The sequence below is a fragment of the Cyanistes caeruleus genome, unplaced genomic scaffold (genome assembly GCF_971803275.1).
Source record: "Cyanistes caeruleus unplaced genomic scaffold, bCyaCae1.hap1.1 HAP1_SCAFFOLD_174, whole genome shotgun sequence".
Taxonomy (NCBI): Eukaryota; Metazoa; Chordata; class Aves; order Passeriformes; family Paridae; genus Cyanistes; species Cyanistes caeruleus.
This window is the reverse complement of record NW_028255962.1, coordinates 83,506-109,791: the sequence shown is the minus strand read 5'-3', so window position 1 is coordinate 109,791 and position 26,286 is coordinate 83,506. Positions and strand designations below refer to the sequence as shown.

Below are 26,286 nucleotides of genomic sequence, written 5' to 3'. Positions count from 1 at the left end.
CCTTGGGAGACACCAAACTCCAGCATGGCACCCAGCAAACCCTAAAAAGGGCTGGGACCCCTGAAGCCACCAGGGAAATTTGGGGAGGGGGTGCATGGGTGGTACCTGGACCATGGCAAGAGCCCAGCGCTGCCCCAGCCCAATCTGCCCTGGCTCCATCCTGGCTCCTCCTGTGGGATGTGAAGGAATTGGAAAAATGGGGATCCAAGCCTGGGCGCTGGGCTCATGGGAGCAGAAGAGATGGAGGAGGAGGAGGAGGGCAGAGGAAGTAGCAGAAGGGCTGGAGAGGAGAAGGAGGCGGGATGAAGAAGAAGGAGGAGTGACACTCATCCAAACCCAATATGGAGCTCCCATGCGCCCCTTGTCCTCTGCACTTCCACCCCTGCCCCACTGCCGCCCAATCCACCACCCCACCCCTCTGCTTGGTTTTGGGAGTTCCAGGTCCCTCCTGCTCAATCTGAGCCTCAAATCCCCCCTTTCACTCAATTCTGGCAGCTCCTGGCAGCCTTTTCCTGGGAAGAATCCCAGAGTTTGGGAATTTTTGAGGTGCAGTTCTGGAGGAGCGCCGCAGCAGTGTCGATGACAGGGGTGCCACGACTACCCTGAAGAAGCTGTCCTGAAAAGGACTGTCCAGGGGCCCAGGCATGTCCTCTGCCCAGTGAGTGGTCTCAGCTCAGTGGCAGCGTGCAGGCGACAGGGAGAGAGGCTAGGGAGCTGTATGGCATTCCATTGAGAAATGGCCTTTATTATAACAGGGCCCTCAGTGAAGGGAGCCAGTGACAGCAGCTCTCTGAACACGGGAAAACTCGGGGTATTTATAGAGGAGAGGGGCGGGGAAAACTGGGATACGTGTATCAGGGTGGATTGATAGGGAGGAAAACCAATGGGGTGTAACAAATTAACATGTTCAACTCAAAGGCCTCTGGGAGTGACACTTTTTCTCTCCATGAGAGCAAAGTGTCTCACCTAGGGAGAAGTTCTCCAGGGGAGAGCCAAAATCTCTGAGCTGGCAGGTTCTTTGGGCTCCACAGAGGAAGACAGCGCTGTCTGCTGTGGCCTCTCAGCTGCCCCCCACACCCTGGGGGTGCTGGGATTTCCCTCCTGGGCACAAGGACATTCATTCCCTTCCAGGAGCCCAATGCCCGGCTGGGGCTCCAGGCCAGGGGGTCCTTGAGCAGCTGCCCCAGAACCTCCGCCAGGGGCTCCCAGCGCAGCCGCAGCCGCTCGGCCTGGGCTCCCCAGAGCCCTCAGCAAGCCCCAAGTCCCTGCCAGGAGCCCTCAACTCCCTCAAACCCAGCATCCCCCACAGCCCCTGCAAGTTCCCCCCATGGCAGCAGCCATGGCCATGGCCCCACATGTCACTGGCCATGGCCCACCATGTCCTCACCCATGGCTGTGTCCCCACCATGTTTCCACCCCTGGCATTGTCCCCCACGTCTCCATCTGTGCCCGTGTCCCCCCATGTCTTCATGAATGGCCATGTCCATGTGTCACCATGTCACTCTCCATGTCCCACCATGTCTATGTCCCTCAATGTTCTCACCCGTGTCTTTATTTTTACCACAAAATTAGATATTTTAAAGGAAAGAAGAGAAATGAAAAGCAAATCACGGCCAAAACAAAAGGATTTCTTTCTGCTGACTGAGCATCCCTGTGATTGAGTGGGAGGGAAGAAGCTTTTTTGGAGAGGTTTCCACCCCACTGTCTCCAAAACCTTGATCTTTGCCCCACTTCATCACCATTTGGCTGTGGAAGACACCCTTGGGCAATAGGAAATCAAAATTGTGAATTCAGTGAGGTTGGAAAAGACCTCCAAGACCATCCAGTTATTCCTCGATGCCACCAGAAGATAAGATTGAATGCAAAAGATTTTCTGGGATTGAAAGTCAACAAATCCGCTCCGTCCAAGGAATTCCCATTGCTGGTCTGTGTCCCAATGGATGTTCCTGCCCCGGTGTTCATCCAGGTGCCCACAGGGAGCCAGGAAGATGTGGAGCCTCCCAGCCAGGTGTCTTCCCAACACAGATCACCAGGACCACGGATCACCAGGGCTCTGCCCAACGGGGGTCACTGGGGATCATCCAACGCCCATCCTCCCATGGGGGATGGAGCTGGAGCAGCGCACGAAGCTCTTCCCGCACTCGGGGTGTTATAAGGGATCTTTTCCTTGAACTTGGGAGGTTAATTAAAGTTGTTACTGTTAGAGAGTTAATTGATATGTTTAATTATGTTGTAAAATTGTTAAGATAATTGTTGAGTGTATTTTAGAATGTTCGGGGTTGGTATTGGATTGGGGGTTGGGCGGATAAAATGGGGGATTGGTAAGAGATATAAAAGGGCTTATGGGGACATGGAATGGAACATTCAGGAACATGATGTCATCAGCAGAGTGAGTAAGGATTGGAAGAAATATCCACCAATCATTTGACGCCCTAGGAAAATGATTGGACCTGGATGAACATGGCTATGGACCAATCAAAGCCCAAGAAAACAGCCAATCCTGAGACGGATCCAAAACGGACCAATCCAAGCCTAAGGGAGGGTATAAAACAGGGTGTTACATGTTAGCGGGGCTTTTTCTTTCTTTTCTTGTGGGGTTTTTTTCTCCGTTGTTGTTCGTAAGTTTTGTTTGATACGTTGTTACTGTCCCGGTCTGTAGCATAGAGCACACAGGACTAGTCTGTGTCTCCCTTTGGCTGCAGCTCAGTATTAATAAACAGGCCAGGCTTTAATTACACCAAAAAGTCTCGAGCCTCGTTTATAACAGTAATTGGGGCCTCGTCCGGGATAGCCACGCCCTAGGGCGGTCCCGGAGTAGGAGAGGACCGGGGTGAAGCGTCCAGCCTCGTTTTTGGCTGCCCGAGCTTGGACTACGTCGGGATCATCGACGGGCTTGCTGGCTGTACCCGAGGCTGCAGACGAAACTACAGCCGGGAGTTTAAGGGTCCTCCGAGAGGGAGCGAGGCTTCCGATGCGTGGGTGAGTGTCGGGAGTGGGGTTTAAGGCAAAAGGGGGGTGCGGAGTACCCTAGGAACCCCCGGGAGTAGGGGAGACGGGGAGTACCTCTCCTTCAGCCGCCCTTACTCGCTTAGGCTCCCGCTCCTCCCAGGGAGGGAGGCTCCAAGGGGTGGATTTGACCTAATCCCTGAGTTAGAAACCCAAGGGACTCATAGGGAATTTTTCCTGAACTAGGAGTCTAAAGGGGTTTGTAGGGGAGGGCTAAATTCTACCTGGAGGGCGGTTCCCCAGAAACGGACTTGGGGCAAGTTTGCTGTCTGGGGAACTAGGACTCCAGAGTAAGGGAGAAAGACACTTACCCGGGGACCGCTACGAAAAGGGGGCCCCCGGATAGGTGAGTGCCCTTCCTTTTGACAGGGGGAGGGGACCCACTCTGGAGGAAAGATAGGAGCTCCCCAAGTTAGAAATCCAAGGGGTTCATAAGGGGGGGTAATCCTTCCCTGAACTAGGAACCCAAGGGATTTGTAGGGGAGGCAGAAACCCTGCAGCAAGGTGACTCCTAAGGCCCGAATTAGAAACCCAAAGGGGGTTCGTAGGGGGAGACTCACTTCCCTGAGCTAGGAACCCAGAGAGGGGTTTATAGGGAGGGGCCACCGGCTGTGGGAGGATCTTTCCAGTCACTAGGATTGGGAAGAACGGGTTAGAACCTGTCAAGCTAGGTTTTTTTACATCTGAGTTGTTTGTTGTTAATGAAATGTGTATTTGATTAATGGAATTGCTAATTGTTTAATCACAGTTGAATGGTCATTTAGAAATCATCATTCGGTCTGCAATATATATGTATTGAGTTCTGTTTATTACATAAGGATAGAGTTTGTTTTGGTTTAATTAGTTATAAGTTAAGTTTGGTTGCCTTTTATTGTTATTACCAAAGATCAGTTGTTCTTGTTATAGTTGGTTGATTTTAGTTTTGGAGTCACGGGTGTCTGGGGAGTGAGGTTCTGGGGTGAGGGCTAGCCAAGAGTCCCCAGACCACTCCTCAGGGAAGGGCGGAGGAGGAGTCTGCCATTTTAGGAGCTTTTTGTGGCAAGGTAGCGGCCGTTTTGTGAGAGGCTGAATCCCCTCAGAGAGGTGGGTCCGCCATTTTGTTTTTACCCGATTACTTTATATTGTCCGCCATTTTGTTTTTACTTGATTACATTTATATTTAATTATTGTTTTCAACTGCCTACCATTTTTTTTTTACCTGATTACATTAATATTTAATCCTTATTTTCTATTGTCCGCCATTCTGTTTTTAACTGATTTTTTTTAATTGTCCGCCATTTTGTTTTTACATTTAGTTATTGTGTTTGGTTGTCCGCCATTTTGTTTTCACTTGATTACATTTGTATTTAATTATTGGTTTTAATTGTCCGCCATTTTGTTTCACTTGATTACATTTATATTTAATTATTGTTTTGAATTGTCCGCCATTTTGTTTTTACCCGATTACTTTCTATTGTCTGCCATTTTGTTTTTAACTGATTTTTTAATTGTCTGCCATTTTGTTTTTACTTGATTATATTTAGTTACTGTGTTCAATTGTCCGCCATTTTGTTTTCACTTGATTACATTTATATTTAATTATTATTTTCAATTGTCCGCCATTTTGTTTTTACCTGGTTACTTTATATTTAATTATTTTCTATTGTCTGCCCTTTTGTTTTTAACGGATTTTTTTTAATTGTCTGCCATTTTGTTTTTACTTGATTATATTTAGTTATTGTGTTCGATTGTCTGCCATTTTGTTTTCACTTGATCATATTTAGTTTATGTTTTCAATTTCCCACCATTTTGTTTCTACCCAATTACTCAGAGATCCTATTTACATTTAATTATTGTCAATTGTTGGTTATTTTGTTTCTACTCTAATATATTCATAACACTTCATAGGTCTTTTTGATTCTGGTTATTAAAGTGTGAGGTCACGGGGGCGCTATCTCGTTTTTGTTGAAAATAAATACATATCGAATTACATTACTTAAGATTACTAGATTTTGTAAGAACTTGATTCTGTCAGTGCTTTCCTATATCTATAAATAGATTATTTAGAATTTCCAGGACCACAAATCTGTTTCTCAAACATTATCTGTTTTCCTTTAAATTACTATTTTATTTTTGTACATTTTGAGTTTTCACGTTAGGAAACTACCACCATCTTAGTTTGCCAGAACTTCTCTTTGTTCATTTCCGTTTTCCCACGTTATTCCGCCATTTTAATTTATATCTTCCCACATATCCTTTTGGTCATCCTCATTTTCTTTCCACGCCCTTCCTTCCTTATTATCAAGCCACCTTTTGCTGGCACCATTCCTGTTTTTCCCACGCTCTCTTACCCTTATTTTGCTAATTTATTTACCACGTTGCCTTGTTTCTCCCTCATTCCTTTTCAACTACTTTTCTGATTTTATGAACTTCAGCTCGGTTTTTTGCCAATTTGTTTACAACGTTGTTTTCTGTCTCCCACATTCCTCTTCAGCTACTTATCTGATTTTATAGATTTTTAACTCGTTTTCTGTTAAACTATATTACTATATTACCTCTCTATATTGTGACCTGAATAGTTGAGCTATGGGCCAGTGTGTTAGCAAACGGGCAAGCAAGTCACAGAAAGAAAAAACTCTAGTAGGAGATATTCCTCCTTTGGAATATCTCCTTTGGGAGAAATGCTGGATAAGTGGGATAAGGACCTCACGTTAAGTGGTCTAGATAAAATAAAAATGATTGAATATTGTCTGGAGATTTGGCCACAAGAGAGTATTGCAGAGGGCCCAGTATACTGGCCATGGTATGGGTCCAAGGAGGAATGGATGTGTCTGGCATTAAATAAGCACATTAATGTAAAAAGACATCAAAGTACAGAAGAGATAAAATATGCAGCATGCTGGTTAGAAAACATAAAAAAGGAAAAAGAGGTTAAGTTGTTCAAAGTATCACAGGGACTGGATGATTGTAAGGAAAGATCTAAGGAAAAATGGGATCCTCTGGATCATCTTCCTCCACCACCCCCTCCAGTTATTCCCATAGTACCCCCTCCTCTCTCACCACTAACACCTCAACCCCAACTTGCCCCTTTGCCCACTTACCCTAATCCATCCCCAGCCAAGCCTAAACCCCAGTACTTACCTGTACCCCCCACCTTAGAAACGAACTTTACATCACTATCCATAGGGTCTAACCCTCCTGTTTCCTGTATGGAAGGTATTTCATCCCCAATTCCTTTACATTCCTCCTCCTCCTTGGAACCCACCCCAGAACTTCAGTTTTCTCTGGTTACCCCTACATCATCCTCAGCTGCTCTGGTAGCTGTATCTAGTTCTTCCAAATTACGTCCTACCTCTCAAAGTTTATTAGCCCCAAATTTTGCTCAGAGTGGTCCTTCTTATCTTTCACCAACAGCACAAACCCCAAGTAGTACTTTAGAAGCACAGAGTGGAGAAGAGACTAGATTAAAAGAGCTGGGGTCAAGTTGTGGTTGCAAAACCTCAGAAGCAGGAGGCCAAGAAAAGCAGGATGTGAATTTGGAAGGTCATCACTACAATACAAGGTTCCAGGCTAGAAAGAGCCAGATGGAAAGGGAAAAAGTTGAAAGGTTGTTGCCACTGAGAGAGGTTCCCATGGGAGGAGCTCGGGGAGGAATAGGGTTTGTGAATGTCCCGCTCACAGCTTCCGAAGTGCGCAATTTTAAAAAGGAAATAAAAAGTTTATTAGAAGATCCAATTGGCATTTCTAACCAGTTAGATCAATTCCTGGGCCCAAGTATTTACACATGGGAGGAATTAAACTCCATTATGGGGATACTTTTCTCTCCTGAAGAAAACCAATTGATCCGAGCAGCTGGCATGCGGATCTGGGAGCGGGAGAACCGAGGTGGTCCAAGGGGTGAAGAGAAAATGCCCCATAATCAACCTGATTGGGACCCAAATGAAGAAGAGGGGCAGAGAGAGATGAGGGATTATAGATCACTGATCATTAAGGGAATAAAGGAAGCGGTTCCCAGAACTACCAATGCAAAACTAGCCTTTGACAGTCAGCAGGAAAAAGATGAAACCCCGAGTGCCTGGCTAGAAAGGCTGAAAAGAAATTTTCAATTATATTCTAGTGTAGACCCAGAGAGCCCTGAAGGGCAAGTATTAGTAAAAATCCAGTTTGTCACCAGAGCTTGGATTGATATAAGGAGAAAATTAGAGAAGCTAGATGACTGGCAGGAAAGAGGTTTGAATGAACTATTGAGAGAGGCGCAGAAAGTATATCTGAGGAGAGAAGAAGAAAAGACAAAAACAAAAGCAAAGATTATGGTGGCAGTCGCGAGAGAGAGTATGGGAATGAGAAAAGAGGAAGGAACTGAAGAATTGGCAAAGGAGAGGAAAGGAGGACCGATGGGAGGTGATAGGGGAGATCAAAGGAGAAGAACTAAGGAGAAAGAAGAGGTCAGGAAAGAAGGGAGATCACCATGGATGAATATAACTTGCTATTACTGTAATGAAAAAGGACACACACAGCGGTTTTGTAAGAAGCGAAGGATGGATGAGGGGATAGCGAAAGAACAGGATGCTTTAGAGAAAATACTGAGAGGTGATGATTAGGGGTGTCAGGGGTTCTATGCTCTGAGGGAAGAACTAGAACACCAAAAAGAGCCCCTGGTAAACTTGGAAATAGGCCCTCAGAGCAAAGAATATATATTTTTGGTAGATACTGGGGCAGATAGATCAAGTGTAACAGAAATTCCTGAGGGATATGAAGTAAGCAATCGTAAATGCATTGTTAAGGGTGCTGAAAACAATCCATTCAAAACCTCTATAATAGAAAGAGTCCAAGTGAGAGGAAATTTTCGGGAAGGTTGTGTTGATCTTTTATATATGCCAGATTTAGGAATTAATTTGTTAGGTCGGGACTTGCAAGTGCAATTTGGAATAGGGGTAATACCTGAGGGAGGACGCATGGTGGTTAAAATGATGGTATTAAGGGAAGAAGATGAGAAAGGAATAAATCCAGTAGTATGGGCGGAAAAGGGCAACCACGGATTGTTGAATATACCTCCTTTGGAGGTCAAAATGAAACCTGATACAATGCCAATAAGAGTCAAACAATACCCCCTGTCAGCTGAAAGTCGACAGGGATTAACACCAGTGATTAAAGAATTGATAAAAGAGGGGATTTTGGAGCCGTGCATGTCCCCACACAACACCCCGATACTGGCAGTCAAAAAGCCTGACGGCGCATATAGACTGGTGCAGGACTTGAGGGAAGTGAATAAACAAACAGTCACCCGGTATCCTATGGTGGCAGATCCATACACCTTGTTAAATAAGATCCCATCTGAACATGAGTGGTTCAGTGTAATAGACTTAAAAGATGCCTTTTGGTCCTGCCCTTTGGCGGAGAACAGTCGAGAGTGGTTTGCCTTTGAGTGGTGGAATGAGGAGACTGGAAGGAAACAACAGTTACAATGGACAAGGCTGCCCCAGGGATTTACAGAATCACCAAATTTGTTTGGGCAAGCCTTAGAGAAATTGATGGGAGAGTTTACCCCAGAAGGAAACACACAAGTCCTGCAATATGTAGATGACCTGTTGATCTCAGGGAAATTGAAAAATGAAGTCCAGGAGACCACTATTAAATTATTGAATTTTCTGGCTCAGGAGGGTTTAAAGGTATCCAAAAAGAAACTGCAGTTCGTGGAACCAGAGGTGAAGTATTTAGGACATATAATTGGGAAGGGATATAAAAAAAACTTGACTCAAGTCGAATACAAGGAATAATATCACTACCAGCTCCAAAAACTAAGACAGATATAAGAAAATTATTAGGATTGATCGGGTATTGTAAATTATGGATAGAGGACTATACCAAGTTGGTAAAATTTCTGTATGACAAATTAGCAGGAGGAGAGCCAGTAACATGGAATGAGGAGGATGAAGACAGATTAAAGAAGTTAAAAGAAAAATTAGTAACAGCCCCAGTGCTCAGTTTACCTGACATGAATTGATTGTTTGAACTATTTGTGAATGTAGAAGAAGGAGTTGCATATGGAGTTTTGGTTCAAGAATGGTGTGGGGTAAGAAAACCAGTGGCATATGTTTCAAAGTTACTGGATCCAGTGGTAAGAGGTTGGCCTATTTGTCTGCAAGCTGTAGCAGCTACTGTAGCCCTAGTGGAAGACAGCTACAAACTGACATTTGGAAACAAAATTAGAGTGTATACCCCGCATGATCTAAAATCGATACTGAGTAAAAAGGCCAGTCACTGGATTTCAGACAACAGGCTGTTAAAGTATGAATTAATTTTGAATAATGTTGAAAATCTGGAATTAGCCACCACGAGAGTCCAAAATCCCTCACAGTTTTTGTATGGGGAACCTAAAGGTGAATTGGAACAAGAGTGCTTAGAAACCATTGAAATGCAAACCAAGGTTAGGGACGATCTTTATGAATACCCCTTACCAGAAGGTGAAATAGTCTTCATCGATGGTTCATCAAGCGTACTGAAGGGAAAAAGGTTGTCAGGATATTCAGTGAGAAATGGACTAAGTATGACTGTGATAGAAAAAGGAAGACTACCTTCCACTTGGTCAGCACAATGCTGTGAACTGTATGCTTTGCTAAAGGGACTGAAATGGCTCAACAAAAAGACTGGAACAATCTATACAGACTCCAAGTATGCCTATGGAGTAGTGCATACATTTGGAAAAATTTGGGCTGAGAGAGGATTTATAAATTCAAAAGGGAAGACTTTAATCCATGAGGGACTGATAAAGGCAGTGTTGGGAGCCCTGCAAGGCCCTTCAGAAATAGCGGTCGTGCACGTGAGAGGACATCAAAAGGGAGATTCAAGGGAAGTAAGGGGAAATGAGTTGGCGGACAGGATTGCCAAGGAGGCGGCTGTAGAAGATACTGAAAAGATTACTTCATATATCAGAAATAAATGAAGGGAGTAGTGAAGATGGGAACCAGCATGATAGAGAGAACTTAGGCGTTCCAGTGTTCATGGAAAAAGAGCAGGAAGAACTACAGAAGCACGGTGCTATCAAAAATGAGAGAGGGGAATGGAGGTTACCTGATGGGAGACAAGTGTTAAATAAGACTCTAGCAAGGAAAGTACTGGAGGACTTACATGCCTCAACCCATTGGGGAACTCAAGCCTTATGTGATCATTTGTTAAGGACATACGCTTGTATTGGCGCCTTTGAAATTGCAAAAATTATAACTCGGGACTGTATAATATGCCAAAGAGTTAATAGGAAAGCAATGAGAAAGTTACCACAAGGAGGAAGAGGGTTGGCCAGGAGACCTTTCCAGAGTATACAAATAGACTTTACTGAGCTGCCCCGGGTTCAAAGGTTCAAATATCTACTAGTGATAGTAGATCATTTGACCCATTGGGTGGAGGCATACCCTACCACCAAGGCGACGGCTGAGGTTGTAAGTAAGATCTTACTTGAACAAATCATACCAAGATATGGAATTGTTAACACCATAGATTCAGACCGGGGCCCCCATTTTACAGCAAAAATATTACATCAAACAATCAATGCACTACAAATAACATGGAAACTCCATACTCCATGGAGGCCGCAAAGCTCGGGCCGGGTGGAAAGAGTGAATCAGTCGTTAAAGGTCACTCTCACAAAGTTAGTGGAAGAAACAAAAATGAGCTGGTTAAAATGTCTCCCAATGGCACTGATGCGGATAAGAACGAAACCGAGAGCAGATTTGGGAATCTCCCCATATGAAATGATGTTTGGATTGCCCTTTTTGACTACTCCAAATAATATAGGAACCTATGAAGAAGGTGAACATCACGTAAAAAATTATGTGCAAACCATAGCTACTATGTTGGAAGAGTTAAGACAAAAGGGACATCTCCCTCAGACAACACCAATAGACTTTAAGATCCATAAATTTTTGCCTGGAGATTGGGTATTAATTAGAACGTGGAAAGAAGAACCATTGACTCCAAAGTGGGAGGGTCCTTTCCAGGTCCTTCTGACAACGGAAACAGCAATTAATACCCGGGAAAAAGGATGGACTCACGTGTCAAGAGTAAAAGGGCCTGTTTCTGCCCCAGGTTGAGTTCCTTACCCCAGGTGACTGACCTGAAAGGGACGGCAACGGACAGGGAAACAGATGGAACCTACAATGACAGTGTTAAGAAAAGTTATTTGAAGTTTGTGAGTCGTAACAGATATTGAATAATTACCTAAATTGTGTAGTTTAGTAAAAACTGAACTTCTGGTGTTTCTTTTGCAGATTCTGAGTCCAAGAAATAGAGCATTCTCCCAGGTGCTTAGCAAATTCGACCCCAAAAAGAGAAACAGGAGAGGAAACCAGTTGACACAGAGGGAATCTTGAAACCCTGCAACCAGGTAGCTGGTAAGAACACCAATCCAGGGCAAGGAGAAAGGGAGGCAAGACCGGGTAGGGAAACACTTTTTGAGTCAGAGGCATGGATTCTCTGGGCAAGAATGACAGAGTGCCCTATACCGGACTCCCACGGATTCTAGCCCTCCTGATGATATACACCGTGATGGGAGAGGCTGTCCCTTGTGATAGGTGTTACTACCCATTATATGCAGGGGATGCTCGATCAGCCGTCCTCAGAGTGCATACGAACCCGAGCCCCTCCTGTGTCAACACTTCACAGTCAATAATTTGTATAGAGGATGGGAAAACTTATTGGCAACTGGAAAATGTAGGAAATTTTAAACAGAAATTACTGGGAGAATGCCCTATGAAAGCAAAATGGATATGTACAGAGAAAAACCCTGCAAACCTGAGGGGGAATAAACCAATTTATGAGCCTGATCTAATCAAGGAGGAAGAAATACAAGGGGTGGTTAAGAGTACTCCTGATACCCAGTTAGTGGGAGGTAAAAATTTATTCCTGGATCTAGTTGAGAAAATCAGCTGAGAATTTAATGTAACAAATTGTTGGATTTGTGGTGATACAAGGATGGCAGAAATATGGCCGTGGGAAGGAATACCTTTAAACCCGCAGGAAATTTTAAAACTGTTAGACAAAGAAGGACCAGGACCAGATAACAGACCAGAAGAAGAAACCTGGAGTTTGAGATCTAAGGTGATTGGGGAAGAATGCTTGTGGCGAAGAGGTCCCAGGTATACAGTATATGTGGGAGAGCTTCATTGTAAAAGGTACTTGGTAACAAATTATACCAGTCAATGGTGGATTCCACAAACACCACATTTACATTGGGCAAGGAAGCACAAGAGAGGTTGTGTGCTGGTAGAGAGGGAAAAACTATATGAATGTATTACTAAAGAAGAAAACCCTTTTCTAGGTGAGCCACAAATCTCCAAGTTTTGGAACAAAACCGGTATAACTTCAGTAAAAACAGATAAATATTGGAAAGCCCCAAAGAGTCTATTCTGGTTGTGTGGGAAGTCAGCTTATGTAATGCTTCCTAAGAATTGGGCTGGAAGTTGCACCCTGGGGATTATAAAGCCTTCCTTTTTCTTACTCCCCAGAATTGAAAAGAAACATTTAGGGATCCCACTCTATGATGAGTTAAGGAGAAAAAGGAGAGAGATTTTAATCGGAGGTACTCAAAGGTGGGGAGAAGATGAGTGGCCTCCTGAGAGGATAATAGCTACATATGGCCCTGCTACATGGGCTCAAGATGGGTCATGGGGATACAGGACCCCTATATATATGCTGAATCGCATAATTCGTCTACAGGCACTAGTAGAAATTATTTCAAACCAATCATCCTTGGCCATTGATTTACTCTCAGCCCAATCTCGGCAAATGAGAACAATGATCTATCAGAACAGGTTGGCACTGGACTATCTGTTAGCCGAAGAGGGTGGTGTGTGTGGGAAATTTAATTCATCTGAATGCTGTATTGAAATCGATGACCATAGCGAAGTAATTACCAACATCACAGCTAACATAAGAAAATTAGCCCATGTACCAGCTCAAAAATGGACACCCTTGATAAAAATGAATTGGTGGGACAATTTGTTCAATGGGGAGTGGTGGAAGAAATGGTTAGTAATTGCTGGTGGTGCACTAATAAGTGTTGTTTTCCTTCCCTGTCTAATTCCTTGCATGATCCGGACTGTAACAAATGCCGTCCAAACCTCCCTTGAACTGAGCTTACAAAAGAAGTTAACTGATGAAAGAATTGAAAACCTCCGGGTGATGAAAATTGAGAACCCAGAAGAAGACCAAAGCTCGGAAGCAGCGAAAGAAATATATGAAAACTACCAGAAACTGCGGAGATTTTACCAAACAATAGATAAAGAGACTGTGTAATAGACTGTTGATGCGGGCTAACAGCCCGATCAAAGTTTTAGAGGGGGGAATTGTTATAAGGGATCTTTTCCTTGAACTTGGGAGGTTAATTAAAGTTGTTACTGTTAGAGAGTTAATTGATATGTTTAATTATGTTGTAAGATTGTTAAGATAATTGTTGAGTGTATTTTAGAATGTTCGGGGTTGGTATTGGATTGGGGGTTGGGCGGATAAAATGGGGGATTGGTAAGAGATATAAAAGGGCTTATGGGGACATGGCATGGAACATTCAGGAACATGATGTCATCAGCAGAGTGAGTAAGGATTGGAAGAAATATCCACCAATCATTCGACGCCCTAGGAAAATGATTGGACCAGGATGAACATGGCTATGGACCAATCAAAGCCCAAGAAAACAGCCAATCCTGAGACGGATCCAAAACGGACCAATCCAAGCCTAAGGGAGGGTATAAAACAGGGTGTTACATGTTAGCGGGGCTTTTTCTTTCTTTTCTTGTGGGGTTTTTTCCTCCGTTGTTGTTCGTAAGTTTTGTTTGATACGTTGTTACTGTCCCGGTCTGTAGCGTGGAGCACACGGGACTAGCCTGTGTCTCCCTTCGGCTGCAGCTCAGTATTAATAAACAGGCCAGGCTTTAATTACACCAAAAAGTCTCGAGCCTCGTTTATAACAATTGGATTAATTAAATATTTGGCCAACATGCAAAACATCAGCAAAATAACTGCCTGTCTGTCAATACCAAAGGCAACAGGAGTCCAAATAAATTGGGGAATTATAACATCCAAATTTCCTGAAATACAAAACAGTAACAATGAAAATGTGAGCTGTGTATTGCAAATAGATTACGAGTACCCAAATAAGACAGTGTTTGTAAATGCTGTGAAGCCAAAGTATTCATCTACATGGGATTGTCATCAAAATGGAGGAAAGTATGAACCAAAACTAGGCTGGTATGGGGGATTAGGGAATTATGGATGGTGTTCTGAAAAGATAGCAAAGGTCATTAAAGAAAAGATTCCAGTATCAAAGTGGAAGTGTGAAGGACAGGAAGGAAAAGATCGGGCTGAAGCTTGGAACAGTGCATGGTCAATGAGTGGGCTTCAGAAATTCCAATCTATGGCAGATAGCCCTTGGTGCATTAAGTGGGAAGGCTCAGAAAATGAAACAGATCCAGGGGTATGGAACACTGCAACCAGTAGTAGAATGGAGGCAGACAAAGTGAATTGGTGGGTATGGAACAAAACTTAGGACTGTACTTCTGATGATGAAGAAATAAAACAAATGCCACCACTAGTGGTAGCCCTGCAAATTGGATGTGCCTGCAGAGGAATCAAACATAAACAAGGTGAAATAAATGACAAGATAGGATAAGTGATCCAAAAGGTAATATGTAGCACAAGTACAATACAGAGTCCAGGCCAATTTGGATGGGCAGCAAGCGATGGCACCTGGACAACACATTTGCCTGTAGGTGAAAAAGTAAAAGAGATTACTTTAGGCCCCCCCACCTTATGCCCAATTTGGAAAAGGTCCCCATTCAAGGGAGAACATGAACTTCTGCAAATAAGGACGAGATAAGAAGTTCAGGAAAACAAATCTGAAGATGAAGAAAGATGGCAGGAACCCCAGGCAGTAGTGTAAAATGTGAGTGGGCCCTGGAATCCTTGCTTGGTCCAATAGCAAATTATAACAATAGAAAGATGTTGTACAAACTTACAGGCCAGGTAGAAAGATTGGCAAGAGTTACCAAAGAGGGATTTAGAGAGCTAAATGTACAATTACAAACCACAACTAAAATGACCCTGCAAAACAGATTGGCTTTAGATATGTTATTGTTGAAAGAACACGGAGAATGTGGGTACCGAAACGGACAAATTGATCACTGCTGCATCCACATCCCAAATGGAACTGCAGATGTAGAACACAACATTAATCCGTTAAAACAAACAGAACTTGAAGCACAGAAAGAGAGGGAAGATCTGACCACAAGTTGGGTAGCTAAAAGTTTTGAAGGGTTAGGATGGAATGTGAGCTCATGGATCAAATCTATTCTTGAGAGTCTGATAATCCTACTGATTGTGTTCTTAGCAATCTGGTTAATCTGTGCAGTTCTGAAAGGAGAGATAAAGAAAAGAGGAACCTGGAACCAGAAGATAATAAAGGCACTGACACAGGACAGAGATCCACATCCGCATTTGTCATCTCCAAGTCCTCCAGAGTGCAACAACACTTACAACAACTGTGGATTCGAAGATGAACATCAAGTATAAACACAGAAAAAGGACTGTATATAGTGAAAGCATCACACTTATTATAGTAAAATAAAATATTTTTAAAGGGGGGAAATATGGTACTATGGGGTTAAATGTTTCTGAAAATGTTTCTTCAAATCATGTAGAGGTAGGCCACAAGAATGCTTCGTATTAGGGATGGTCTAGCAAGCTGAAATGTTTACGGTAACGGGAACTGGTACTTGGGGTCTCCAAGATACCCACCCAGAGATAAGATTTGAACATGTTCGTGAAAGGATGAGCTAACTCTCATGAAGCAATATAGAGTTAATGAAGCAATATTAATGAAGCAATATTGATAAGGTTGTTATAGTGATTATTGCTACAGCTGAAATTGTAGAAATATGTGCACTTTGGAAAAAGACAATGGAGCTAGATTTGGGTTGCTGATACCCCCAGTTCCTGCGTGCTTCAATAAAGCACCTGCATATAATCAGTCTGTGATTATGTGTGTTCCTGAATGCTAATAAAGACAGATCAAAAACTTCCAAAACACCAAAAATCTGATATCCCCTCAAAATACAAAGATTCTGTCCCCACAAAAAAAAAAAAAACACCAACATTTAGCCAAATAAAGCTCAGAAACACCAAGATTCAGCCCCGGGAAAATCGTGCATCTCCCTGCCCGGGCACTCGTGCATGGGGGGTGAGGGCGGCAGTGAGGCCGGGCCGGAGCAGGGGGTGCCTGAGAGAGGCCCCGAGCCCGGCAGAAGCCCCTGCACAGCCATGCAAGTGGCTCCTGGCCGGACTCGGGGATCCCCCTGGCCATCCCCGCTGGAGCAGCCTGGTCCTGAGGGACTCTGGCCCCTGCGAGGGACCCCAGGCTGCAGCAGGACAAGGATTCCTGGCCCTCAGGGGGAGGCAGTGACATGACCTGACTGTGACCCCCATCCCTGTGCCTCTGGGCGGGGAGGGGGACGGAGAGGGGCACAAAGTTAAGCCCGGGAAGGAGGGACAGCTGGGGGGAAAGATGGATTTCCCTAGAAATTACTTTGCTTCTCGTTTTCTTCCTCCGACACGTCGGAATAATAAATTCAATTAATTTCCCCAAGTCAGGTGTGCTGTGCCCGTGACCAAGGATTGAACTGTCCCCACCCTCATCCACACCCCCGAGCCTTTCCTTGTGTGTTCTGCTCCCCGCCCGGGGCAGGAAGGAGAGTCACAGAGTTTTGGCCTCGCTCCGGCATGCCCTGCTCCATCCCGGACTCGCCCCCAGCTCCCAGCGCCCTCAGCTCCCGGGCACCCCGAGCTCCCGGCGCTTCAGCGCAGCGGCGCTTCCTTGGCCTCCTGCCCGGGCCGGGCCCAGCGCCGGGGCCGCTCCTCAGCCCAGGGGGCCGAGAAATGGCGGAGCGCAGCCCAAGGCAGGCGAGGCCGTGCCGTGTGCAGAGCCCGCCGCTGGCTGCCATTGGCTGCTTCTGCCGTCACTCGTGGTTCTGGCGCGCGCTGATTGGGCAGAGCGGGGACAAGCCCGGCCCCGCTGGCGCCCCCAGGGCGGCCGTGGGGCAGGAGAGCCGCCATTGCCGGAGCGTCTGTGCGGGCCCGGCAGCGGCGGCAGCAGCGGCCGGAGCCCGGTGAGGCGGCGGCGGAGCTCGGAGGCGGCCCCGGCCATCGCAGGTGGGAGCCGCGCTCGGTTCTGCGGGGGCTCGGGGCTCGCTGCGGGCCCGGGAGGGGGCGGCAGGGGGCTGTGGCGGGTGGCTTGTGCCGTGGCCGGCCCGTGTTGGCCCTGGGCTGAGGGCGCTGCGGGAGCGGCTGCCCGCGGTCTCCTTGCCGCTGGGGCCTCGGCAGGAGGCGGTGGCGGAGCAGCGCTGGCTCGTCCCGCTTCGTGTCGGGAGGCCGGAGGTGGCTGCGCTGGGCCCGGGGCCGGGCGGGAAAATTCCCGGCGCCAGAGGTTTGTGTGGCCCAAGGAGCCAGAGGAGTGGTGTGCAAGTGACTTTATTGCTGCCCAAAGGGAGAGGCCATGGGGCATTTGCCATGCGCTCTCTCCAGTTGTTGGAGGACGCGGCCTCGTTTTTGTCCTGATTTTCCCGGCCGCATGTCCCTGTCCCTTTGCCCAACACTGGCGGAGGTGCTTGGAAGGTTCAGCCTTCCCGATCCGCCTGCTGCAAGTCCTTTTTGTATAACACCCGATATTCCTGGCTCTGTGAAGTGTTTGTTCTTCTGGAAGTTCAGAAATGCATTGGGACTTGGTCTGAGCAGCAGTCCTTGTCAATTAGTAACATTTTCTGAAAATGATGGTTTCTCCCTTTGTTGCCTTATGTACAAGTCCCTGGCCCTATCTCCAAGCAGATTCACTCACTGCCTCTGTTTTTTCCTTCCTGGAATCAGCCCAATTCCTCCTGCAGCCAGGAAGCCCCTGGGCCATTGTGCAGGCTTTGTCCCATCAGTGTTAATTTGCATTTCTAAAGCTCCTCTCCTGGCTGCCTGGAACAAAGCTTCTCTTCCAGGGCAGACATCCCCTGACTCACACGTGGCCCCCCACAGATCTGCTGTTTATTTTTTTTTAAGCAATATTCTAATAATTGTTTATGTGTTAAAGCACCAACTTTAAAGCTCTTCTGGTTTTCAAAGTGCAGCTTAAAGGGGAACATCAAAAAACTCATACCATCATTTTTTAATGACTAAGAGTCAAGTACAAATATAAAACAAAAATGAGAAAGCAATCAAGTGTTTTCTTTTTATTCTCCTAGGAATAAAAACTGATTCTCACACCACTGGCCCAAACTGAACTGACAATATAGAAGTAAAATTATTACAAAAAATTACTCTAACGGTGTAATCTTTTCACTGAAACTGTGAAAAGCAAAAACTATTCAACAATGTCTTTAGAAAAATAAGGCATTATTGATTCTGGCCAGGATGTGCAACAGGAATAATTTCATGCACACTTAGGCTGGGTGTGCAGAGAAAATCATTCCATGACACATGAGTTTGACTAGATTTTTCTAAATTTATACATTCAGAACCCATAGAAATCCCTTGGTTTGATGTTCATTGGTTTGAAGGTGTGGAGTTGTTAGGATTTGGTTTCCTGTTGCAGCCAGATTTCTGTGCCTGTGATGGGAATTAGGTGGGCACTCCTGGATTTCCTGCTCAGCCTTTTCCAGACCAGGTGTCTCCAGCTGTGCCTGGGGCAGTGTCTGGGGCAGGTGTTGGTTGATGTTTGCTGCTGGGTGTTGATGTTTTGTTGATGGTCGTTATCTTGGGGGAAATCTTTTGGGCTATTCCCAGTCTGTTGAGATGTTAATTTCATCTCTGCTGAGTGCTGGAAAAGAAAGATTAAAATTCCTTTCCCCAAGGTAAATGCAAACCAAGTTCCTTTAGAGAAATTAGATTTGAAGCCATTTTCAAGTTGGTCTATTTTGCCAGCAGCTAATCCCAGGCAGGGCAGAGTGTGAGTGTCATTGAGAGGCAGAGTGGAATTGTCCCGGTGCCTTCCCCAGCAGCTGTGGCGAGGGCAGGCACAGAAAGGCCTGAAGATGCAAGAGTGAGAGCAAGGATTGTCCCGCAGTGGCTGGAGATGGCAAAGGAGGGTGGCCAGGCCGAGGATTTGAGCAGAGGATCTGTGGGCAGGCGCAGGGGCTTCCCCCGCTGGGGAGCCCTGGCTGCTGCTGCGTTGCCTTCAGTGCAGGCTCAGGGGTGGCCTGTTTAATATTCCCTTCCAATTCAGATTTCTGAGTCTGGAAGAGCCATGGCTGGGGCATCAATCATTTTATTTTTTTTGTTTTGTTGAGTTTTGTTTTCTTTCTTATGTCCACTCCATAACATTGAGACTATATGGGGGGAAAAAAATTCATGTAATGTTCTGGGTGGAAGAGAGAATCGTCAATCCAGCTCCTGCAATTCCCTGTTAATTGTAGGAATTGTACCAGCTACATTTTAGTCCTGGGTAACATTATTTCTTAGTTTCCCTGGACTCTCTCAGAGTCAATACACCACAAGCCTTCAGTCAAAATAGGTCCCAAATATTTAACCATTTTCTCTACCGTTTGCTCTTCCTTTTTTTTCAGATACTGAAAGCTGCTTTTTAGCCTGAAAATGAAGCCAGTGGGGTGCCTCGGTTTCATCATCTCATTTCTTCTTCTTGGGTCCTGCAGCATTCTGTGGATTCCATTGGATTTCTTGTTTGGCAGGATAGGAGCATTCTAGGGAGCCATCCCTGGCTCCCCAAGCCGTGCCTTGAGCAGGACTCCCAGACAGGCTGTGAGCCCTTCCTTCCCTCCCTTGGAACAGGGGATTGCTTTTGGACACCTCTTGTCCTGGTTGCTTCAGGGAAATTTGGAGAGGCTCCATATCTAATTTTGCCAATTTCCCTGGGGCTGCCCACACTTGTGGGTTCACCTCAGCCTAGGCTCTGCCAGACATTTGACACAGAGGTACAACAGAACCAGCCTCTGTTTCACCTTTTGCAACATTAATCTGCATTCCCCATTTAGCCATCAAATCCCTTCCCAGTAAATTACAATCACAATTGTGAGCAAATAAAAATTCCTGCATTTTAAACCCATCCCCCACATCTGCTAATAGTGGCTGAAGAAAACACTCCGGCTCATCTTTCCCACTTAGTGCCTTAATAGCTAAAATATTCCTTAACAATTTTCCCCCCTTTTATTGTAAGATTCCTATTGGATGTAGAGGCCCCTGTGTCCATCAGGAAAGGTCTCCTCTGGATCCAGCCCCACCCTGGATGTTCCCAAGGGCTGCAGTGTGGTGGGTCCCTGGTGGAATGGGAGCTGTGCCACCGCTAAGAATGCGTGTCCATCAAGGGCTGGACTTGCTGGTGCTGAGGGTGCTGCTGTCTGTGCTTGCAGTGTCCTTGTGCCCTGCAGCTGGAAGGCTGATTCCTTGCCAGGGGCTGTTTGGGTGGGCTGTGCCCTGGCCAGGAGGGCAATGCCTGTGCCAGGTGCTTGTGGCCGAGGGTGTCCCCTGGGTGCTGGGGCCCCCTTGGGCCCTGGGCTTGATCCCTCAGGGGCTGTAGGAAGTGTGCCATGGCCTTTGCCTTCAGCTTGGCCTTTTGCTCATCCCTTGCTGCATTCAGCTGCTGAGCCTTTGTGAGCAAGTGCTGCAGGGGCTTCTTCTGTCGCTGCTGCAGCCCCCTCAGTGCCTGTGGGTGCTCATCGTGTGGCAGCTGCTGAGCTTTCTGCAAAATCCTTCCTTTCTCCAGGGACACACCAGGAAATGCTTAAAAGATCATGTGGATCCTTGCAGGTCTAATCGCCATTTGTGAGCTGTTCCTTCCTCGTGCTGGCTGTGCTGAGGTTCCCCTCCCCAGCCCGTATCCCAGAGCCGGTCCCTGTCCTGCCGCAGTGTCCAAAGGCGGCCCCCCCGGCGGGCAGGGCCGGCAGCTCCACGGGGCCGGGCAGCGGCCAGGGCGTCCCGCAGCCTCCTGGGGGCCGGGGGCCACTGCCGGCCCTGCCCGGGGGGTGCTGGGCTCAGGCAGCGCCCGGCGCTGAGCCCCGGCTGCCCCACAGCCCCGGCCCGGCCCCACAGCTCCCCACAGGCCCCCAGCCCGTGCTCCCGGTGCCGCAGCTCTGCGCCCGCTCCTGCCGCTCCCAGCTCAGAGAAACCCCCTGAAATCCTCACCTCCTTGTTTTCCTGTCCTGGAAACTGGGATACAAAGGATCTGAGTCACCTGGCAATTTCTGCGGATAAGAGTCTTCTGAAAAACATCCCAATCCTCAGTATTTTTCTCTTTCTCTTCTTTTCCATCATCCTTTTTCTTACCCCATGGATTCCTCCTGCTGCTTCTTGCCTTAAGCACATTCCTGCACACTCCCCTTCAGCCAATCCCTTCCCAGCACACCAACACCCTCCATCCCCTGTTGTCTAAATCCCTTCTGGACTTCCCTTCTTGCCCCCCCGGGGTGTCCATGTCCTTAATTCCCTCTGGGAGAATGTGCAAACGACCTCCACATGCTCCCAAGGGACCCTTGAGAGATATTTTGGGGTCATCATCCCTGTGTCCAAAATGCCTTTCTAACATTCATTTTCTCCCCACAGTGGTCCAACCTGGATCCCACCTGTGTCCTCCCTGGGCCCCAGCATCCAGCCCCCCTGGAGGGGAATTTGGGGATCCACGATTTCCACTGGGCTGAATCCTGTTGTTTCTGAGCTTTATTGGGCTAAATGTTGGTGCTTTGGTTTCTTGCAGGGGCTGAACCTTTCTGTTCTGCAGGGTGTTTTGGCTGAATCTTGTTGTTTGATTAGCTATTGATCTGTTTTGATGTTTGGAGGATGTTTGGGCCGAATCTTTGTGTGCTGGACGTTCTTATAGACACAAGATGCCCAGTGACTTCCTGAGATGAACTTGGCAAGGAGGAAACCCCAGTCCAAGGTGCTCTCCTGTTGTTTTTTTCCCCCCAACCAGGATTTTACGTTCCCAAACAGTGTTGAGATGGAAGAGAAGAAAAAGCCCCAGAGGTGCCGCACAAGGAGGGTCTGCAAACCCAGTCCAGGGAGCTGTGAGGAGGAAAGATCCCCCCAGTGCCAGGAACACGGCCAGAGATCCAGCCGGAGCTCAGAGCTGGGGGAGAAGCCCCACAAGTGCTTGGAATGTGGGAAGGGCTTCAGGTACAGGTCCCAACTGATCCTGCACCAGGTGACCCACACTGGGGAAAAGCCCTACGAGTGTGGGAAATGTGGGAAGAGCTTCACCAGCACGTCTCACCTGATGCAACATCAGGTGATCCACACGGGGGAACGGCCCTACACCTGCTTGGAATGTGGGAAGAGCTTTGGGTGGAGCTCCACCCTGCGAAAACACCAGCTCATCCACACTGGGGAGAGGCCCTACGAGTGTCCCGAGTGTGGGAAGAGGTTTCAGCGCACCTCCGATGTCCTCCAACATGAGCGGATTCACACAGACGAGAGGCCCTTCCGCTGCCCCGACTGCGGGAAGGGCTTCAACCGCAACTCCAACCTCACCGTCCACCGGCGCATCCACACTGGGGGGGAGAGGCTCTACGAGTGTCCCCAGTGTGGGAAGAGCTTCTCCACCAGGTCTAACTTGACCCAACACCAACGGAGGCACCAGTAAGGGAAGCCCTGCGAGTGCCCTGAGTGCGGGAAGAGCTTCGTGCGCTGCTCCAGCTCCATCCCCCATGGGAGGATGGGCGTTGGATGATCCCCAGTGACCCCCGTTGGGCAGAGCCCTGGTGATCCGTGGTCCTGGTGATGCGTGTTGGGAAGACACCTGGCTGGGAGGCTCCACATCTTCCTGGCTCCCTGTGGGCACCTGGATGAAATCAGGGGATGCAAGTCCATCAGGACACAGACCAACAATGGAAATTCCTTGAGGAGATTTCATTTGTTGACTTTCAGTCCTCAAGAATCTTTTCCTGCTGCCTTAGGATCTCTGTGGGCAGAGAAAAGGGGGTAACATCAGTGGGTGTCCCTGGAGGGAGCACACATGTTCTGGGGGAGGGAGGACACAACCCCCAGGACACCCCCTGACCTTCTTGCTCAGGTAGAAGCCGAGCCCCAGCACCAGGAAGACGATGCCCAACAAGGAGCCTCCAATCCCCATCAGCATCTTGTGGTGGGCAGCATTTCACAGCATCCCTGGGACATCTGCAGAGGTCAGGACCCCCAAAACGTCTCACAGACACCCCAAGCCCCTCCAAGGACCCTCCCAGTCTCCCCCAGCCCACCCAGGACCCTCTGAAACCTCCTTTGGAATCACTAATTTTAAAAAATTAGGTATTTTAGTAAAATTGGAGATCTTAGCTAAAGATAGGCCTTGCTGGAAGTAGTTCAAGTTAATGATTAAGTGAGAAGCAGGATTTGAGATAATGAATCTCAGACTTAGGCAAAAAATTCCTTTTCATTGTATGTTTGTTCAGCTGTGCTTATAATGAGAAAAGAGAAACTGATAAACGGGTTCAGGAAGATCACAGACCTTACATCTGGAAACCCATTTCAAAGTCACAAGGGAGGAAACTGGAGTTGTACCAAATGTCATTTGTAATGTCAACCATTGTAAAGGTAGAAAGGCGAGAGTGAGGAAGAGCGGTTTTCCTTCATCTCCTGATGACCCCTCCTCACCAAAACGACCCCCTCCTCAAATTTGGGAGCCAACCACGCAGTTGTAATGACATTTTAAACTGATTACAGTGCATTTTAATCCAAAGTGGGGAATGGGAAGTGTTAACATTATGCATATGTATTAGTATTAATATGTATTAGTATTTTGGATATTTAAGACTTTTGTAAATAAATAGACACTGGAATCTTTTGTCAGCCTGCAGTGCGTATTAAGGGGTGACTCCCGCACTCGCCCAGTGCTGTGATTAAACATCCACTGTGTAACTTTAAACTGTTGGAGAGGTTTTTTGTCCATTAACAGATTGATGTTGATACTGGATCAATATTGCTATTTTGGTAAATCACTGCCAGTCTCTTCCCAGCCTCCCCAGGACCCACCAGAGCCCCTCCTGTTCCTCTCAGGATCCCACAGCCCCCTCCCAATTTCCCCCCACTGCCCCAGGACCCCCAGACCCTCTCCCAGTCCCTTCCAGCCCCACCAGGACTCATCAAGACTCCTTCCAGTCTCTTCCCAGCATAACCAACCTCATCCCAATCCCTGCTTTCCAATGCCCAATCTCCTTCCAGCTCCTCCAGGCTCACTCAAATCTCTCCCAGTGACACCCAGCACCCCCAAACTCCCTCCCAGAGTCCAGCAGGACCCCCAGAACCCCATCCCACCCTCCCCAACATCCTTCAAACCCCTTCCCAGCCATCCTAAGCACCTCAATCCCTTCCCCAGTTTAAACCAGTCTATCTCAAACTCCCTCCCAGTTCCTCCCAGCACCCCCCAATCCCCCTCTGGGCCCCCCAGTGCCTCCCCCGCTGCCCCCGGCGCTGTGGGGGCCGGGCCGTGCCCCAGTGCCGGCTCAGGGGGTGCTCCAGGCTGCCGTGCTCCACCTGGCAGCTGGAGCTGAGCCCGCATTGCCGGGGGCGGTTTCCAGCAGCACCAGGAGCTGCTGGCTCCAGTCCCCGCTGGGGAGCACGGCAGTGGCCAGCACGTGGCCCGAGAGCTGCTGCTGGCCCTGGGAGCAGCTCAGCTGGATGTGGGCAGGGGAGAAATCCATCAGGGAGCAGAGCAGGCGCCCGGGGCCGGGCTGGGAGCTGGAGGGCACCAGCGAGATGGACACGCTGGGGACACTGGGATCAGCGGGGACAGACTGGGATGAGCTTGGGGGGTAACTGGGAGAGATGGGAGAGATGGGATGGCGTCGGGTGGGACCGGGAACAGGCTGTCAGGGACTGGGGTGACACTGAAAGAGATGAGAGTGGATACTGGGACACTGGATTTAGGCGTAGATGTCTGGGAATGGAAGGAGGAATGAATTCGAAATGGACTGGGAATAGGCTAAAAGGAGTGGGAGAGACTCCCGGGCCTCTGGGCGGGACTGTGATGGCACTGGGCGGGACTGTGGTGGCACTGGGAGGGACTGTGGTGGCACTGGGAGGGACTGTGCTGGCACTGGGCGGGACTGTGGTGGCACTGGGAGGGACTGTGCTGGCACTGGGCGGGACTGTGGTGTCAATGGGAGGGACTGTGGTGGCACTGGGCGGGACTGTGGTGGCACTGGGAGGGACTGGGAATGAAGTGCGCGGCACTGAGGGGCCGAGTCCAGCGCGGGGCTCTCGGCTCTGTGGATCTGCCCGGCAACTGATGAGTCATCAGAGAGACGCGCTCTGATTGGCTGAGGGGCGGCAGATCCACGGAGGGGCGAGATGGACAGGCGGGGTCACTGGGAGTGACTGGGATGGACTGGGAGAGGCTGGGATGGACTGGGAGAACCACGGGAGCCATTGGGAGGGACAAGGGGCCCCGGGGATGGGCACAAGGAAGGCTGAGTGCTCTGGGGTTCTTCCCCTTCAGCTCCCTTTGAACACCCAGCAGTCACTAACATCTGTATTTCTTTAATATTCAAGCTGTATTTAAGCTTCTCTTTTACTCTCTTCTCCACATTTTTGGTTTTTTCCTTTTTATCTCCTTTTATCCTGTCAGCACCAGTAGGATGGGGATGGAGTCTTGGGGTGGGTGTGGGATGAACTGAGGACCCAGCAGAGAAGGGCAAGGCAGAGGGGAGAGGACTCAGCCAACCCTCCTCCTGCTCTCTCCTCCCCCAGGCTCCAGCTAAAGCAAGTCAGACTGGAAAGGATCCCACAAATGCTGTGTTCTCCTCCCTCTGAGCTTGGCTGGGGATCCTCAGCTTCAGCCTGGTGCAGTGATGGCTTAGATTCGCTAATTTGAGATTTTTGGCTAATGCACTAAATTGGAGAGGTTTATTATTACTTAATCACCTTTCACCTTTGCCAAGTTCTGCTGCACTGTGTCTGCTTTTCACCCAATACACTACTAGCTCACATACCCACATGTGCTTCTTATGATAATATTTAGATTCATAGCTTACTCTATAAAATCACACAATTACAGTTGAAAACTCTCCACCATCTCACTCAATGCAGTTTTTTATTTACTAACATAAGCTTATGAATTCTTGACTCAACGTCTGTGAACCTTTAGCATTGCATGAACCCAAGCTCCTTCCAAGGCTGGAAATGAAACCCTTCAGTATCTGTGGAAGTTTCTGTCTTTCCATTTCCCACAGCCCACCAAAGGATTTGTGACACTTTGTGACAGAGGAGAAGCTCCCAGGCAATTTTGTGTTTGCTGTAGGGAAGGTTGGGTTGCTCTGCATCAATTCCCAGAGCAGC

General features: G+C 47.7%; 2 long non-coding RNA genes across 2 annotated transcripts; one reads left to right on the top strand and one right to left on the bottom strand.

The window, feature by feature from the left end:
* The first annotated feature begins 2,569 nt into the window (after nucleotides 1-2,569).
* On the top strand, nucleotides 2,570-13,923 carry LOC147645776 (uncharacterized). The gene is made up of 2 exons (XR_015282161.1): nucleotides 2,570-2,979; nucleotides 11,250-13,923. It is a non-coding gene; the product is annotated as an uncharacterized LOC147645776 (long non-coding RNA).
* Nucleotides 5,111-11,251, bottom strand: LOC147645777 (uncharacterized). The gene is made up of 2 exons (XR_015282160.1): nucleotides 5,416-11,251; nucleotides 5,111-5,158 (listed from the first exon to the last, which is right to left on the bottom strand). It is a non-coding gene; the product is annotated as an uncharacterized LOC147645777 (long non-coding RNA).
* Nucleotides 13,924-26,286: the final 12,363 nt, after the last annotated feature.